The 17643-nt window shown below is 33.7% G+C and overlaps 1 protein-coding gene and 2 pseudogenes across 2 annotated transcripts in view; all 3 read right to left on the bottom strand.

Annotated features, from left to right (window-relative positions):
* The window catches only part of LOC118037048 (probable LRR receptor-like serine/threonine-protein kinase At1g29720), a 61161-nt pseudogene extending 49587 nt beyond the window's left edge, over nt 1–11574 (bottom strand).
* LOC118037051 (probable LRR receptor-like serine/threonine-protein kinase At1g29720) lies at nt 821–3891 on the bottom strand (annotated as a pseudogene).
* Nucleotides 4761–17643, bottom strand: part of LOC118037050 (uncharacterized) — a 36230-nt gene continuing 23347 nt past the window's right edge. The window contains exon 12 of one of the 2 annotated variants that reach the window (XM_073412577.1): nt 4761–4806. The gene's annotated coding sequence lies outside the window, so the exon portion shown is untranslated. Of the gene's footprint in view, nt 4807–11367; nt 11531–17643 lie in introns of those variants that run through there. The other variant, XM_035042936.2, reaches the window with a different exon arrangement.

Here is a 17643-nt window from a genome sequence, read left to right as displayed (position 1 = left end):
TAGTGTGCCGTGACTACAAAAGTTAAAGAAGAATGACTTGTGTTGATAAGAGGGGGATAGTTTGGGGGGGTGAGTGTTTGCAACTCGGGGGTGGGGTAGTTTCTTTAGATGCGGGGGTAGGGGAAGAAGGAGAAATAGGGGAGGGGAGAGAAGGGTCGACAACGTGGTGATATATTAACTTTTACTAATGGAATCACCGATGAAAATATTCTGTTAGTGATTCCATTGACAATTTTGCTGGTGAAAGGGTCACATCACTGTATGGAGATCCTGATTTGAATCTCTCGGTCATTTCGTTGGTAAAATTGCTTGTAAAACTTCAACATCATCGACCTGTTTTTTTTATCAAAATTCTAAATGGGCCCTTGGTAATTCTATCGGTAGTTACCAACAGAAAAATTATGTTAGTAAAGACCGATAGAATTACTGAGGGATTTACATCCGTTGGTAAATATCACCGCAAATTCCTAATAAAAAAATTTTGTCGGTAAGTCCGCTGGTTTTAGTCGAATTTCTGGTAGTGACAGTTATTAAAAAAATTGCAACATTGATATACCAACTTTCAGTTTTCATTAGTCAAGTAAAAATACTTTTTTTTTTCTTTTCATTTTAGTACACCATTTTTTAAAAATCTCATACAAAAACAAGCAACAAAAATTTAAAAATGCCTGGGCTCTGAATTCTCACAACCACGGAGATAGCTTTCAGAGACCGTTTACATATATAGAATTATAAAATATAAATCCATAATCATACCAAGATGGATGGTAAGCAACAAAACGTTGTGTAGACGTCTAAATCCATAATCATACCAAGATCTGGTCTTTGGCTTTATTCAAATTAAAGACGAGGTTTCACTGAGGTTTAAACTATTGGAAACGGGATTGATGGGGTATAGTTCAGGGGCAGATGTAGAGGAATTTCCTATCCATGATTTATCAGATGGAGGAAAGAGGTCTTGTGTGCTGTTTAAACTCTGGTCTGTGACCTGCTGATAGTGGCCTTTGACACGTTTGGAGTATAAATCATCACCATAAATGCTAGGATCTGAGGTTACCTCCGGGATGCTGGTCTGTCCTTCAAGCATGCTCACCACTTCTGACATTGCAGGCCTTATAGATGGAGAAGCATTGGTGCTTAAGAGAGCCGCTTTGATCATCCTCTCAGCCTCTTCCTTGTTGAATTCAGACTGCAGCTTTGGGTCCACTATCTCCATTAAATTTTCCTTTTTTTGCATTACATGGGCCTGTGACGACAATTTCAAAGAAAAATAAGAAGGAAGCTATGATATTTTACCAAATGTACCATGTTTTGCATTGAGAACTGATGCCTCACGCGTCATTAATTGAGGATAGCAACAGAAACAGACTGACGATGATTTACCCAGTCAAGAAGACAAACATTTTCGTTCTCGGGCCTGTAACTTGAGTTGCTCTTTCCACTGACAATTTCTAAGGCGACAACCCCAAAACTATAAACATCTGCTTTATCTGTTAGATAGCCCCACAGTGCATATTCTGGAGCCATATATCCTCTGAAATAATATATATATATATATTTTTAAAATGCAGAATTAGTGCCCTTCAGAGACTTGAGGAGTATTACCATCAATAAACTTCAGGAATTAAATTAGTCTCAATACAACATACATTGTTCCAGCAACTCGAGTGCTAATATGAGTGTTCTCCTCTTCATTGAGCTTAGCAAGTCCGAAGTCAGATATCTTGGCATTTAGATCTTTGTCCAGTAATACATTTGTACCTTTGATGTCCCTGTGAACGATCCTGATTGCAGATCCTTCATGGAGAAATGCTAAACCTCTGGCTATTCCAACACATATCTTATACCTTGTTGGCCAATCCAGCATCAGAGCACTTGTTTCGGAACCTGCTCCTAATAGGATTGTTGATAAGATCATTTCATGTTTGGTAGTTGATGCAGTGTTCTAAAAAATATTTTTTACTGGAAATTTATCAACAAATGCTACTATGGTTACCAAAAAGTGCACGAGAGAGGGAGTTGTTTTCCATGTACTCGTACACCAGAAGCAACTGGTCTCCTTCAATACAGCATCCATAAAGCCTTACAAGATTGGGATGCTGTAAACAAGATATCATGCCTATTTCGTTCACAAATTCACGGTTTCCTTGCCTGGATTTAGGAGATAGCTGCTTAACAGCAATAATAGTACCGTCTGCCAATTCACCCTGCATTGGAAGTCAATCACGCATCTAAATGCTATACTGTTTTTGGGGAGGATTCACCCATGCATGATTTCAATAATAAAATTGTGATAATATAAAAAATTCATTAGATGACAAACCTTGTATACGGATCCAAAACCACCCTCTCCAATCTTGTTTTCTGAATTGAAATTGTCAGTGGCCGCTTTTAGCTGCCTCAAGGTGAAGGAACCAGTTTTCAAATCTAGCCCTTTAAGCTCTGCACGTAGCAGTTGGTATGGAAGGATGACAGTCAGGAGACATATCGTGAAATAATAGAAATGCTTGAACATCATATAACCATGCACTAAGCGCATTCTTTAGTGTGATTCGCCATTATTTAGAAAATTAAGAGAAGACTCAGGGTGCGGAAATGACTGATTTTACAATACCTCGTTCTCTTGTGTGTTTGTCTCCATAGTAGAGCTTCCAATAAATGACACCCATTACCAAGAGAATAAGGAATGCTGCTGAAGTGACTACTCCGATCACAATAGGTTTCTTACTTGCTTCCTCAGGTTCTGACATTAAATAAAATTGCAAACGCAAAGAAGGCTAAACATCCCATCAAATGGATAATAAACATTAACGCTGTAAAGACACCCGACCACTATAGCACAGTTCAATTCTCACCTTCACAATAAGTTCTGTAACCTGAAAACCACAGATCACGGAAAGATTCTTAGATGGGATAATGAAGTGAGTGGAAGAAGCTTACAGTTACAGTGACAAAAAAAATCAGGCTAATCACTTATGCAGATTGGTTTATGAGACACATTAAATGTGTTTAATCTCATCAGTTAGGGGAGGAAAAAAAAACCCAGAAAGCTCATAAAATTGAAATAGAAATGAATTCAATGGTGTCCTTCTACTGTATAAATTAAACTCCTTGAAGTCAGTAAGTTTCAAATGAGAGGCAGAAAAAGAACATGTAACATACCTGAACATACGGATATAGCAGAAATTATAGGACCATAATTTCCTCTTCTTGGAATGCTAGTAGTGCCTTTTCCAGCCCAGTATAATCGGATCTCAAGGGTACGGTCTGTCACAGTGGTGTTGAATGCTATTGTGAAATTTCTGCTAGATCCTTTGGCTTCCTCTGTAAAGTTAAAATCCTTTTGCACTTGTATTCCCTGGAACAAAGTTTCCTACTCAAAAGGGTTCCTTTGAAAAAGATAAAAAAAGGACATCCACAATCTCTTCGGAAGGAAAAGGTAATTAATTACCTGAATGTAAATATCAAAAACACGCCTTGCAACTTTGTTGTACAGTCCTCCATCTGTGAATTCTATCTCAGCAAAGTGGAGTCTGACAGTGTAATTCCCATTTTCTAGACAATATCCATAATAAGTGATAGACAGGGGAGTTTTACGTGCTGTTGCATACAATCCAGAGTCAACCAGATTAGAATTTGATTGAAGCGTATATTTGTTATTATAGAAGTTGTCATCATCCATGAAATCTCCTGTGCTGCTGAATCCCCAGTTTGATCCTGATCTCTTATAACTCCTTGCAGCAGCATTACTTCCACCATCTTGATCACCTTCATACAAGATTTTCCCATTCTTTACATCTGGTCCACCACAGTTTATATGGAATGAACGATAATCTGCAGCATATAAAACTAGTATACCATTAGACATGTTTCAATTTTCCTTTTTGTCATACTTATAGAAGCATATCAATGGGGAATGAGTTTACTTTACTAAAAGCTTCAAAACTATGATTAGTCACTGGTCAACACTTAATCAAGTGGCTTGCCACTGTTAGATGAGTTCAACTCAATGAATGACCTTCTGTCAACACGTTTTGATGTATAAATTTTCCAACAAAGTGACCATGAATTGACCTTATTAGTTTTTCAAGATAGAATCTAATTAAAAAGCTAACAATCATCAATGTCATTCAAACATTGAAGTACACGCACACAAATAAACTTAATGGCACACTCGGATTTTATGAAGTGCACAAGTACTTATTATGAAAAAAAAAACATACATTTTGGGCACCGAGATATCTCTGAGCATGGAAGAAGATCGCTTCTGTATATCATGGAAATTATAGTATGTTAGAATAATAAATGGTTTTGTAGATTGATTTCTAAGAATCTGGTATCAGAAAAAAGCCTCGGAATCAGAATCAAAACATGCTTAAAAAAATTGTATCACTCAAGGAAAATATTCAAGATGTGTTTGCTCTTTGAAAAAATGATAAGCATTATACTTTGAGCATAAATTAATTTTGGATATCTATCTATTCTGCTTAGGTAGGATTTAAAGATGTAGTATAGTTTATTATTTAGTTACAATATCACATACAGCAGAATCTCTATCGCTAAATTTCTTCTCCAGAAATATAAATACGAAAAACATTGCAGTCCACAGAGTATAAAAGAAGAGCCTTACAAGTTATTATAGCTGGACGAGCTTCGAAACCAGTTTATATTATTCCTGATTTATAAACTCAAATCATTCAGTTTCAAAATCACCAAGAATATCCCAACTCAAAAATTTATGAACATCCTTACTCGTTACTGCTGCTGCATCTTGGTGACCGTGAAAAGTTATTGTACGAAACATCACTGGAAAAGATCAAGAAAATCATAAATCTAAATACAATAAAAGGAAGCGGTTTTTTTAAAATCAAAATTAATTACTTGCAGCTTGAACTCTCAGGTTATATTATTGTGTTTTAGAGCAGAGAGGTCAAATCTCATAGTTGTATATTCAGTTTAACTGGCTACTTAATCTGTATATTCTGTTTTTATTTTTTATTTTATTTTTTAACTGGATGCCTTCAGTTTTCCTTTATAAGAAATTGGAAATGTCAATCAAGAAGAAAAGTTCATCTGAGTTGAACTACATATGTTTCCTTTTTGTGAAATCATATGGACTACATCTTTCAATTAAGGTCATGCTCATAAACTTACAGGCATTAGTCATGGATTTTCAAGGAAAAAAAGGCAAAGCATATCAATATTCAAATAAGTGAATCCAATGATGGGTGCAATTTAGGAACCTACAGAATTTGGCTGTTTTCGAGGAATGAGGTTAGCACTGTTCCAGTCAGCTTGTTGCCACTCAAAAACCTGGTAAGAACCACACTCAAACTTTCAGCATAATTTATTGCGCCATCCTTGATAAGACTTCAATGACCAAATTTCAAATTATCAGACTTTAACATTGCTCACGTAAACTGTCGTGCTATTGTATTAGGAGGAATCTCCCCAACCAACTTGTTAAAAGTTAAGTCGCTGCAAGAAATTACAGCAAACAAAATTTTAGGCTTCAGTCTCTGAAGAAGATTTTACATCTTTGTATATATATATGCCTCAGTTCACACTTACAGTGTTGTTTCCACTTTCCATGCGTTTTCTGGGATTGTTCCAGTTAAATTGATGTTCCTCAGAACCCTGACAACAAGTTACAGGTTGGCTAAACAGTCTGAACAGAACATATCCTGAACTCTACTGTGAAAAGTTATGAAGCAGTTCACATACAAGGTCACCCTTTTAATCGTCACGTTAGGTAACTGAAACTCTGGTCCAGGCATATCAGCAATCCTCCTGCATTACATTAAGTGACCTTGAATACAAGTTAAATAATTAATACAGCGGGAGGTATCCAGCACATTTATCTCTCTCTCTCTCTCTCTCTCTCTCTCACACACACACACACACACAAAGAGAATTCTTCAATAATTAATACAGCGGGAGGTATCCAGCACAAGAAAGTGGTTTTACTCACAAATGAGACAACTTTTCCAAATGAAAAATTGCAGGAGGTATGGGTCCTTGCAATCCAGTCGCGTACAACTCACTTCATTAGTCACGAAAAGAACAAAAAATCTCAATAACGTGTATCATGTTGCATTAGAATGAATTAAGATCTTGTGAAGATAAACATCTCACAGCTTTTGAAGTTGAGTCCAGTTCCCAATGAACTCGGGTACGGTGCCATTAAGATTATTATCACTTGCGCGACTGCATATTGAATATGTTAAATTATCAAAAAAAAAAAAAAATGTGTTCAAGGAAAATAAGTGAGGGCTTACAAATCCTTCAAGTCTTTTATCTGCGCAAGTGCCTCTGGCAAGGTCCCCACTAACTTATTGCCGGAGAGTATCCTGCAATTGTTAATTCACGGCATCAAAGCAAAGATTTCAACTAATGAAAACGAAATCTCTAGCAAGTCTTCACAATGAAGAATTTAGTTAAAATTTCTTACAGAGTTTTTAAGTTGACAAGCTTGCCAAGCTCAGGTGGGACAACACCAGAAAACTGATTTGATTCAACGCTCCTATATTTTATAATTGCATTTGATAAAGTGAAATAACCATTAGAGAACAAAGTAAACTAGCATTGCTTGCAATATTCGAATAACTCAAACTAGAGGTAGAGCACTATAACAGATTCAAGCCATACAAGTAGGTGAGGGCAGTAAAACTTCCCAAATGTGCAGGAATATTTCCTGACAAGCGATTTGCAGTAAGCGAGCTGTATAAGAGGTTAGTTAGTTGTGTTAAGCTCACTCTTACATAGAAAATAAGATAAACCAAGATGAGCTTACATGGAAGACAGATTTTTCATCGAAGCCCATTCCACCGGAATTGTGCCATATAGATAGTTGCGAGTAAGCTCTCTGTCATAGACAATGTTGTTGTATAAAAATTATTTTCCATCTTGAAAATGGCTCCAAAAATTAATATAAACGCTTGAAATTTTAATATAAACTGTGACAGACAATGGCAAACTCATAATCACATAACATCTGATTCATAATCATTTAATGGATTCAGAATTAAGGCCTGGAAGCAGAAACATGAGCCAAATATATATGTCCTTAATTAAGGGTTCTTACATATTTTGGACATAAGTAAGGTTGGCCAATTCCGGAGGAAGCCTGCCTGGAAGATCGTAATCTTCGAGCTGGCTTTATTGCAAGCAGGAGAGAGAAACATCATTGGTCACTGTTTAGGAAAGCTAAGATATATATATAACAAAGAAAAACATAAGAATGTAAAGTAATTAAGAGGCTTACAATGAAGTAATGTGACAGTAATTATCATCAGTGATGCTGCAGTTACATTCGATGGTGCTGTTCCCTGCAGAAGTCGGTTCTGTCTCAACGACTCTGCCTGATTGACAACGACCGACGAACTTCAAGGATGGTTGGCCATCCTCTTTTACTGTCTTACCGATTTGTGTTAACGCTTCAACTGGTGGGGTTTTATTTTTCAAAAAAGATTAATTCATGAGGAATGTGCACTATTCAAAACATTCTTAAATAGTTGTTAGATTATTAATAATAATAGTAAATAGATTATGGGTTTTTCATATAGGTAAAGGCCATACACTCTATCGACCATTTGGATAAAAAGTTAACTGGAGCCATGTTTATCGCGTCCGGTCTGTCTGGAGCTTATTCCATCAAGTACCTTGAGACACGCAATCATATATCAATTTATCGTCATAGTTATCACTCAGTCGCAGGATTTAATTTGGTTTAAAATTTGTATTGTATGTTTAAGATTATATTCCTTTCAGTTTTTTTTAATGAAATTCTTTGCAATTAAAAAAAACCTATAAACGATATTATTTTAAAATAAAATTAAAAATAAAATATTATTTGTTAACTATTAGCTTAACTTAAATTTAACTATATTAACTTTTAAATTAATTTAAAATAAAACACATTCTAAATTAAACTCTAGATTAATTGAGAGGTTATCTCTAAATAATATGTTCAAAAACTATATTGTGAGTTTGGTGGATTATTAAAGTGAATGATGATAAGAATTTGTAATGTATAAATATTATTTTATTGTTATTTGTACCAATAGATATATCTTAATTGGTATCTGATCAAATGAAAGAAAGAAATCATGAGTTCAAATTCTACGGTGAGTATGTCATTTCTTGAAAAAGAATTAGATACAAAATAAAATCACAACTTTTTAGGTGCTAAAAAATTCAGATGCCTATAAATGAATCTAATTATATAAAACAAAACACCCATAGAAGCTATTTTGTCCTTATATATGGCCAAAGATACATTTTACTGTTTTTCAAGCATTTGCAAAGTTTTGGTTAATGTTGTTTAATTGTGCGAGTCTCTTGAAGTTTAATCCAAGAAATACACTAAGTAAATTTTATTTGTAAAAGTTATATATTCATATTATTTTATATAATAATAACTAAAAATAATTTTAAAAAAATGAGGGTAATTTGATTAACCACTCCTCACAAATCATTGTTAATTGGAATAATAATTTGTTTTTCTTTTTTTATATATATAATTTTAATTTTATCTTTCGGCATTAAATTTATTAGAAATTAAGTTTTATTTTAAAAAAAATTAATATTTTTTTCTATAGGATTATTCTATTCTCATAACCTATAGATCATAGGTTTTGCAGAGTAATTTGATTAAACTTGATTTTTTTGTTATTTTTTTAATTGAATATTATTTTTCAGTATCTCCATCAACATTGAGTTAATTGAAATTATATTTCATAATTTGTTTTATTTTTTTTATGAAAGTTTTCATAACTTGTTGATACAAGTTTAGAAGGATAACTCGAATTGACTCAAATTATTTTTTTTATTTTATCCTTTAATATTAAATTTATTAGGAACTGAAATTCATAATTATTTTTTATTTATTTTCTTATCATGGCCTTATAACATATGTCTTGGATTTTACTTTTTTTTTTTAATTAACAAGAACTAAAAAAAAAAACAAGGGTACTTCACTAACCCCTCTTCACAAATCAGTTTTAATTGAAATAATGATTTGTTTATATATATATAATTTTATTTTTATTTTTTAACATTAAATTTATTAAAGGTTGAGTTTATAAAAAAAATTAATTTTTTTTATGAGATTATTATATTCTCATGATCTATATTATAGGGCAAAGATACCTATAAATGAACCTAATTATATAAAACAAAAATACCTTTACTTGTATTATATATGTATAGAAGCTATTTTTGTTTTATCTATAGACAAAGATATATTTTACTACTTTCAAGTTTGTGTAAAGTTAAAAACACCTGCATTTAATTGCTACAATAAATTCACCATACATTTTAGTTTTGGTTAATGCTATTTAATTGTGCGACAAACTACTCTCTTAAGTTTAATGAAAGAAATACAAGTAGTATATTTTTTACGTAAAAGTTATATATTCATATTATTTTATATAACAATCATTAGTAAGAACTAAAAAAAAAAAAAAAACAAGGGTACTTCACTAACTCCTCCTCAGGAATCATTGTTAATTGAATATAATGATTTGTTTTTTTATATAATTTTAATTTTAATTTTTAACATTCAATTTATTAGAAATTGAGCTTTATAAAAATTTTTAATTTTTTTATATGAGATTATTCTATTCTCATGATTCAGGTTATGAATTTTTACAGATTAATTTAATTAACTCGATTTTTTTTGTTATTTTTTTAATGGAATATTTTTTTTTTCAATTTCTCCATCAACATTGAGTTAATTGAAATTAGATTTCATAATTTTTTTTTTATTTTTTTGATGAATATATCCTAATCTTGTGACACAAGTTTAGAAGGTTAACTCGGGTTAATTCAAGTCATTTTTTTAATTGATTTTTTTTAATTTTATCCTTCAACATTGAATTTATTAAGAATTGAGATTCATAATTATAATTTTCTATTTGCTTTCTATAGAGTTATCATGGCCTCATAAAATGTGTCTTGGATTTTACTTTTTTTTTTAATTGAATTTCTTTTTTCAATTACATCCTTCACTGTTGAGAATTAATCTTTATAATTTTTCTCAATTTTCTTTCTATGCGGTAATCCTGGTCTCATGATCTAAGTTCGATGGATTAACTCAAGTTTTTTTTTTTGTTTTTTTTTTTTATTAAATTTTATTTTCAATTTCATCTTTCAACATTAGACTGATTAAGAATTGAGCTTTTTTTTTTTTATAGAGTTATCACAGTCTCATAACCTGGGATGAGTTTATCAAAATCAATCTAATATGTTTTTTTCTTAATATTTACAAAAAAAAATATATCATATGGAGTTTTTTGAGTTAAACTAGCTGTATTTTTATGGGACCGGATCACATCAAGTTAATTAACTTTTTTTTCCTTAAAAAACACATGTTAGTAATGTGCGCTATTTCTTTACATTCAAAATTTGTGTATTCAACTCGCATAGCAGTGTAATGGGAGATGATAATCTGGTAATAAACTATTAAGTCAAGGTGCATATTGCCTGAACTAAATTGGGTTGGATCTCATTCAAGCCAGCTTGACAATTACAGCCAGATATTAGCTAAATTATTGTCCTTACCTATTAAAAAGTTTAGAAGACACGTACAAATAAACAATCACCTCATAAGACAAAAAGAAAACATAATTTGTTTTTCAAAAAAGTAATAATAAATAAATAACACAATCTTTTTTCAAATAAATAAACAATTTGAGCTTCTCTAATAATAAAAAGTCGATATACAATATAGGTAGAAAAGGTCATAAAAATTAGATATGACTAAGCCCAACAAGGGTCCAAATATTGTTAACCTGTTAACCAAATTCAAACAAAGATGATATACTAGGAAGTGAAGGGGAAACTTTCTTCTAGCCCAAATGCCTAGTTTTCACCCCCTTTTTTATGTTATTTCTCGTTCCATCATTTAGTATAAAGTCGAAAATATAATAATTAAATATGTCTTAATTATTCTTTAATTTTAACTTCTAAAAAAATACTTTTAATACTACTCTCAAAATAATAATAAGAAGAAGAAAATTACAAAAGAGAAGAAGTAACAAAGAATCTAAATTATCTTTAATATTTGTATTTTTTTTAATTTACTATATATATTTTCTTAAATATTATATTTTGAAGAATCTAAATTATCAAAACTAGGATTAATATCTATAATTACAGTACTTTTTAGTTCCCAACTCACATCTTTAATAGTAAAGTCATTGCATCATAAGACAATAATAAAATAATAAAATTGGTTATGATATTTGGTACTAAAAACATTTAGGATTATGATCAATTAAGTTATTTGTTCATAAAATTCACAACATTTACCAACTCAATGTTGAGTTTGTAAGGATAAAAAATTTACGTTGACTTTTTTTTGTATTTTTAAAAAATAAAGTCATGAATATTAAGGAATAATTTAATATATTACCTTCTGCTGGATGTAGCTGATCAGAAGCAAGCAAAGTAATAGAGCTCGAGAAACTGATCATCACCATAACTTGGCAAAGCTGAAACATCGTTAACATCTTGTGCTGAAAATTGGCTGCAAAAGCTCGATTAAGTTTTTGTATTTGTGATGAGACAGGCAGGGAAGGAGAGGTTAATTAATTTGATTTATACTTGCCAAATCTTAAAACGTCACCATCAATGTGCCTACTTGTATCCTACGTTATTACTTGGGTGATATTTGAAATCAATCTTCACCTGGTATTTTCTTTGGTTCTCCTAGTTAGTTGCAGGTTGCAAGATGTTGAAATTTAAAAGATAAGGAGGCAGGTACATATCGAGGCATTTGATCCACAATTTTATTGACTACAAGCTATTATGTTGAATGATTTACATCACCAGGGCCGTCGGCTGCTAAAAGGCATTTTCATGGAAAACCTCTTAGATATTTAAACATGCTAAGAACATACTGAAAACGAGAGAGATTCCAAGTAGAATTTTCTGCCTTTTTTTTTTGCTTTGAATATTGAGTGTTTTTTTTATTATTATTTCTCAAACGAACACTAAAATAGTTTCATGACCTGTGTGGGTTGTGCATGTATTATAAATAATAATAATTAATAAGTACAGTTGTTTACCCACCTACCCGTGGATTGTGCATGTATTATAAAAAATAATCTCGTTATTTTTCAGAAAATACTTTGTGAATGTTAATTTTTTTTTCAAATGAACAAACTCTCGATAAAGTGTAATCTTTTCAATTTCAATATTAATGTCGCACCAGAAATTACGATGAAGTTTAGAATGTAAAAATGGATAAGAAATCACCATTTGCGGAGAAGATGAGTTTACAGTGTGGGTTAAATGCCCCCAAGCTTTATACACAGGTCTATATTAATTTATAATTCAAAAATCTCATACAAAACAAGCTGATTCCTTCTTTAAATTTAAATTTTATTAAAATATTCATAATATCCATCCCATAAAAAATTAAAATATTATAGGTTAGTTATTGTTTTTCTTTTTTTTTTAATATCCTAAGTGTCGTTATAATTTGTGCTTCTTCTGCCACCATTTTTACAGGTCACAATCTCAAGATTTTAAACAATAACGTTAAAAAAAAAAATTCATAACCCATTTAACAGAATGATAACCACGAAAAGTATTTATTGGCCTTTTAACAAAACAGCAACCACCAACCCAGAAAAGTGTAATGTATTAAAATATAATTGCTTTCAACAGGTACAGGTAAACTTTCCTTCTTTTTACTTTTGATATATCTAATTGTTCAAGCAGCAAAACGAAAGGGCGTAGAATTTTCTGCAAAGACTTTTCACAACTTTAATGCATTCTTGGAAGTAGCAATGTGAACTCAGGTAATCTCATGGATGCATGGATCAATCAATATTGATGCTATTTTTTCTCTCTGTAATATAGACATAGGTAGAAATTGTAGAATTGAGGAAGAATGTATTTGATTTTTATTTCAATGTGAATCGTAAGAGCAGAAAAGGCTCTTATATATATAGCCTATACAGAGACTAATTAGGAAGAAACTAATTACACTAGTCTAGGAAATAATTATGCACGATTTACAATCAGGTAAGGTTAATTAGGAAACTAAATATTCTATGATTCCTATTCTGTGATGTCCATATTAATTCCTCACGTTAACACTCCCCCTCAAGTTGGTGCATAGATATCAGCAATGCCCAACTTGTCAAGTGAGTTATGAAAGATTTTACCCGAGACAGCCTTTGTAAGTATATCTGCTAGCTGATCCTCTGATTTTACAAATGGAAATTGAATCACGTTATCTTCAAGCTTATGTTTAATGAAATGCCGATCTATCTCAACATGTTTGGTACGATCATGCTGAACTGGGTTGTGCGCAATGGCTATGGCTGCTTTATTGTCACAAAACATGTTCATTGTTTCTTGAGATGAACATCCAATTTCTTCCATTAATCTATGTAACCAAAGTAGCTCACATAATCCTTTGGTCATACCTCTGAATTCAGCTTCTGCACTTGATAAAGCAACTACCTTCTGTTTCTTGCTTCTCCAAGTGACTAGATTCCCGCCCACAAATGTGAAGTAACCCGATGTGGATTTTCTGTCAGTGATGTTCCCTGCCCAATCTGCGTCAGTGTAACCATGGATGTGCAGATGTTGATGTTTCCTGAACATCAGTCCTCTGCCTGGAGAAGACTTCAGGTATCGCAAAATGCGAATCACAGCACTCATATGATCTTCGTTGGGACAATGCATAAACTGACTTACCAAACTCACGACATATGCAATGTCTGGTCGAGTATGAGATAAGTATATTAGTTTTCCCACAAGCCGTTGATATCCATTTGAGATACTACAGTAACAACATGCAGTTGCTCCCTCACACTAATCATATGCTCATCATCTCCCCCTGCATTCTTCACTGTAGTATCAGTAAAGCCCGACAATATTCCCAGTCCTGCGTTGAACTTATGAGCTCCCCCTGACAAGAGGAGCTAGAAGATGGGGAAGTGAAGAAATGCTCAGATTCAAGGAAGGTAACATCCATGGAGGTATAGAGTCGTCTTGTAGCTGGATCATAGCATCGGTATCCTTTCTTGTGAGCTGCATACCCAAGAAAAACACAGCGGACAGCACAAGGGTCAAGCTTGCTTCGTTGATTTTTGTGGATGTGAACATATACAACACAACCAAATGTTCTGGGAGAAAGCATGAGAACTGACGGTAGAATTACTGATGCGAACCTCGTGATCACGTGGTCACGCAACCCACAATCTAGATTGAGATCTGATCCCGGAAAGCCGAAACAGGTCTGATAAGAGTGCGACACAATGGAAACCTGCCCCAAGGCACCAACACTATTGGAATGAGTAGAATGACGCCACGAAGCTAGTTAATCTTCGATAAGTCAGATTCAGTTCGTTCAAGAACTGAAGAATGCAAGAATCACTCTCACACGTTAAAACTGAAAAATTCAGAATAATAATCATCAAAAGCTGCTGAAATTATGGCTTACATGAGTTTAAATAGTTCTTGAAAAATTAACCCTAATGGACCTCTTATGTGGACTTATATGAGGTCCACTCAAAACTGACCCAAAACCCTAAACTAAAAAGCCCATGACCTGATCCAAACAAGCCTTGGATCCTAGCTGAAAACAAACTATTAATTAAGCCCAAACATTAAAGAAAATAATAAAAATAAGTAACTTGTCATTAAATACCACCAGCCCTTCTTTCCTTGTGTAGCTAGGATGAATAAGGAATCCTTATAAGAAAAGGATTCTGAAACATTAATGAATCCTTGCCACACTAGGAGATTATATTGCACCTCATTAAAGATCCTTGTGGAACTAGGAAATTCCCAAAACCAGCTCCCACATCCTTGGAGGAAAAGAATCCTAAACAAATAGGAAGTCCACAAGTCAAATGGAAGTAAATAACAAAATCCGTACACCCTCTGTTGACCAGTATTGGGGTGCCTTCCTGAACTCCGATTGACCTGCAATTTTAACCCAAGGTAGTAAGATATGTCTGGAGAGTCCACATAAAATACTAGCCCGATCCAATGGTCGGATTGAGAATTATGATTGTTGCCGTAAACCTGGACTGTTGCGCTTTTTACGCCAAAATCCGAATCTGACCTTACTTGGGTCGTATCACAGGGCTGAACCGTATCATTCCCTCCCTCTTCAAGAAGATTCGCCCTCGAATCTTGAACAGCATTAATGGTGACTTCAGTAGCCTCTTGTTTAAGCCTTCGGAATCCCCTTATTGCTAACATCTTTCTCCAACAACACTGTATAGAAGTAGTGACTGACAAGAATTTCAAATAAGCACGCCGTACTAACCACTTGCGTACATACTTTTGAATGATAACCACAGCGACTCTCCTTCTTCTTTCATCCTTTTGGCGTTGTACCTCTTTTTCCCATGAAGCTTCAAGATCATAGAATAATCTTCTACACTTATCAACTTCTCGTTCTAGAACCCCCAAACCATGGCTTAGTATTTCGCATCGTTGATCTACAATCCTCCTCTGTTCCCTCTCCCTTAGTGAATACATGACACAGATAGGGAAAAAAAACAAGAAGACGACGGCAAGAATAGAGTTTATAGCATGAAGAACATTGATTTAGACTCGAGAATACAAATCTGACTTTTGTTTGGACCAGAACTTATTGAAAAACAAACTAATGCGAGGGTGATGAAAATGACTCAAACAACAGCCAAATATCAAAATATGATGATAGTATAATGGCAGGGACGAAATCAATAGAAACAAAACAAGTTTTGAAAGATAACACCAAACAAACCCGTTACGACAAAACAAGACCTAATTCGGGAAACCTAAAGAAACCGATATCCAAATGACCTCGAATTTAATTTCTATTATTAAAATACTGTGAAATCACCAAAAATCAATTTATAGGTCGTTCTCTTATTTCTAGGTACCCAAACTCTTTGTATGATCAGTTTGCGGCAGAATTGATCCTCCAATTAAAACCTCCAGAAGCCGGAATCAAAATATGCCCAAATTTAATATATGGTGCGATCTCATCCCCAATACACATAATATGAAGTTTCAACTGATTCTAAGGTGTTTTTCTTACGGCTCACTAATAGTAGTGTTTCTGCGGCAGAATTGAACCTCGAATTAAAACCTCAAGCAAATAATATCAGAATAGGCTCAACTTTGATATATGATGCGATCCCACCCCCAATAGACTGAATATGAAGTTTAAATTGATTCCGAGGTGGTTTGCTTATGGTTCACCAAGATTTGTGTTTCTGCGGCAAAAATTGAATGGTCTTTCAAATTTCAACTAATCACTCTTTTCTCTATTTCTTTCTGTTTTTTTTTTCTTTTTAACAAACTGATATGATTAGAGACAGTAACAAGATGGAATATAAACTTTTTTTTTTTTTTGCTTAGATGACACAGACACGAAGAACAAGAAGATGGACGCAAACACTGAAAAACTTAAGGGAACACTAAAAAAAAAACGAAAATCACAGAATGATATTACCTTGTTTCGGAGCCTAGCTCTGATACCAACTGATGCGAACCTCGTGATCACGTGGTCACGCAACCCACAATCTAGATTGAGATCTGATCCCGGAAAGCCGAAACAGGTCTGATAAGAGTGCGACACAATGGAAACCTGCCCCAAGGCACCAACACTATTGGAATGAGTAGAATGACGCCACGAAGCCAGTTAATCTTCGATAAGTCAGATTCAGTTCGTTCAAGAACTGAAGAATGCAAGAATCACTCTCACACGTTAAAACTGGAAAATTCAGAATAATAATCATCAAAAGCTGCCGAAATTGTGGCTTACATGAGTTTAAATAGTTCTTGAAAAATTAACCCTAATGGACCTCTTATGTGGACTTATATGAGGTCCACTCAAAACTGGCCCAAAACCCTAAACTAAAAAGCCCATGACCTGATCCAAACAAGCCTTGGATCCTAGCTGAAAACAAACTATTAATTAAGCCCAAACATTAAAGAAAATAATAAAAATAAGTAACTTGTCATTAAATACCACCAGCCCTTCTTTCCTTGTGTAGCTAGGATGAATAAGGAATCCTTATAAGAAAAGGATTCTGAAACATTAATGAATCCTTGCCACACTAGGAGATTATATTGCACCTCATTAAAGATCCTTGTGGAACTAGGAAATTCCCAAAACCAGCTCCCACATCCTTGGAGGAAAAGAATCCTAAACAAATAGGAAGTCCACAAGTCAAATGGAAGTAAATAACAAAATCCGTACAGCCTCTGTTGACCAGTATTGGGGTGCCTTCCCGAACTCCGATTGACCTGCAATTTTAACCTAAGGTAGTAAGATATGTCTGAAGAGTCCACATAAAATATTAGCCCGATCCAATGGTCGGATTGAGAATTATGATTGTTGCCGTAAACCTGGATTGTTGCGCTTTTTACGCCAAAATCCGAATCTGACCTTACTTGGGTCGTATCACAGGGCTGAACCGTATCAATTACATGTTGGCCTAAAACTTGAAGCGGGGTTTTATAGTCCAGAACTCTTGATGGCAGTCGATTCATCAAGTATACTGCAGTCGCCACTGCATCAGTCCGGAATCGTTTGGGCACGTTAGCAGCTGTCAAGAGAGCTCTTGTGATCTCCAAGATATGTCGGTTTTTACGTTCAGCAACACCATTCTGTTG

Source organism: Populus alba, chromosome 11 (genome assembly GCF_005239225.2).
Source record: "Populus alba chromosome 11, ASM523922v2, whole genome shotgun sequence".
Lineage (NCBI taxonomy): Eukaryota > Viridiplantae > Streptophyta > Magnoliopsida > Malpighiales > Salicaceae > Populus > Populus alba.
The sequence above is the reverse complement of the archived record's forward strand: the minus strand, read 5'-3'. Positions and strand labels throughout refer to the sequence as shown.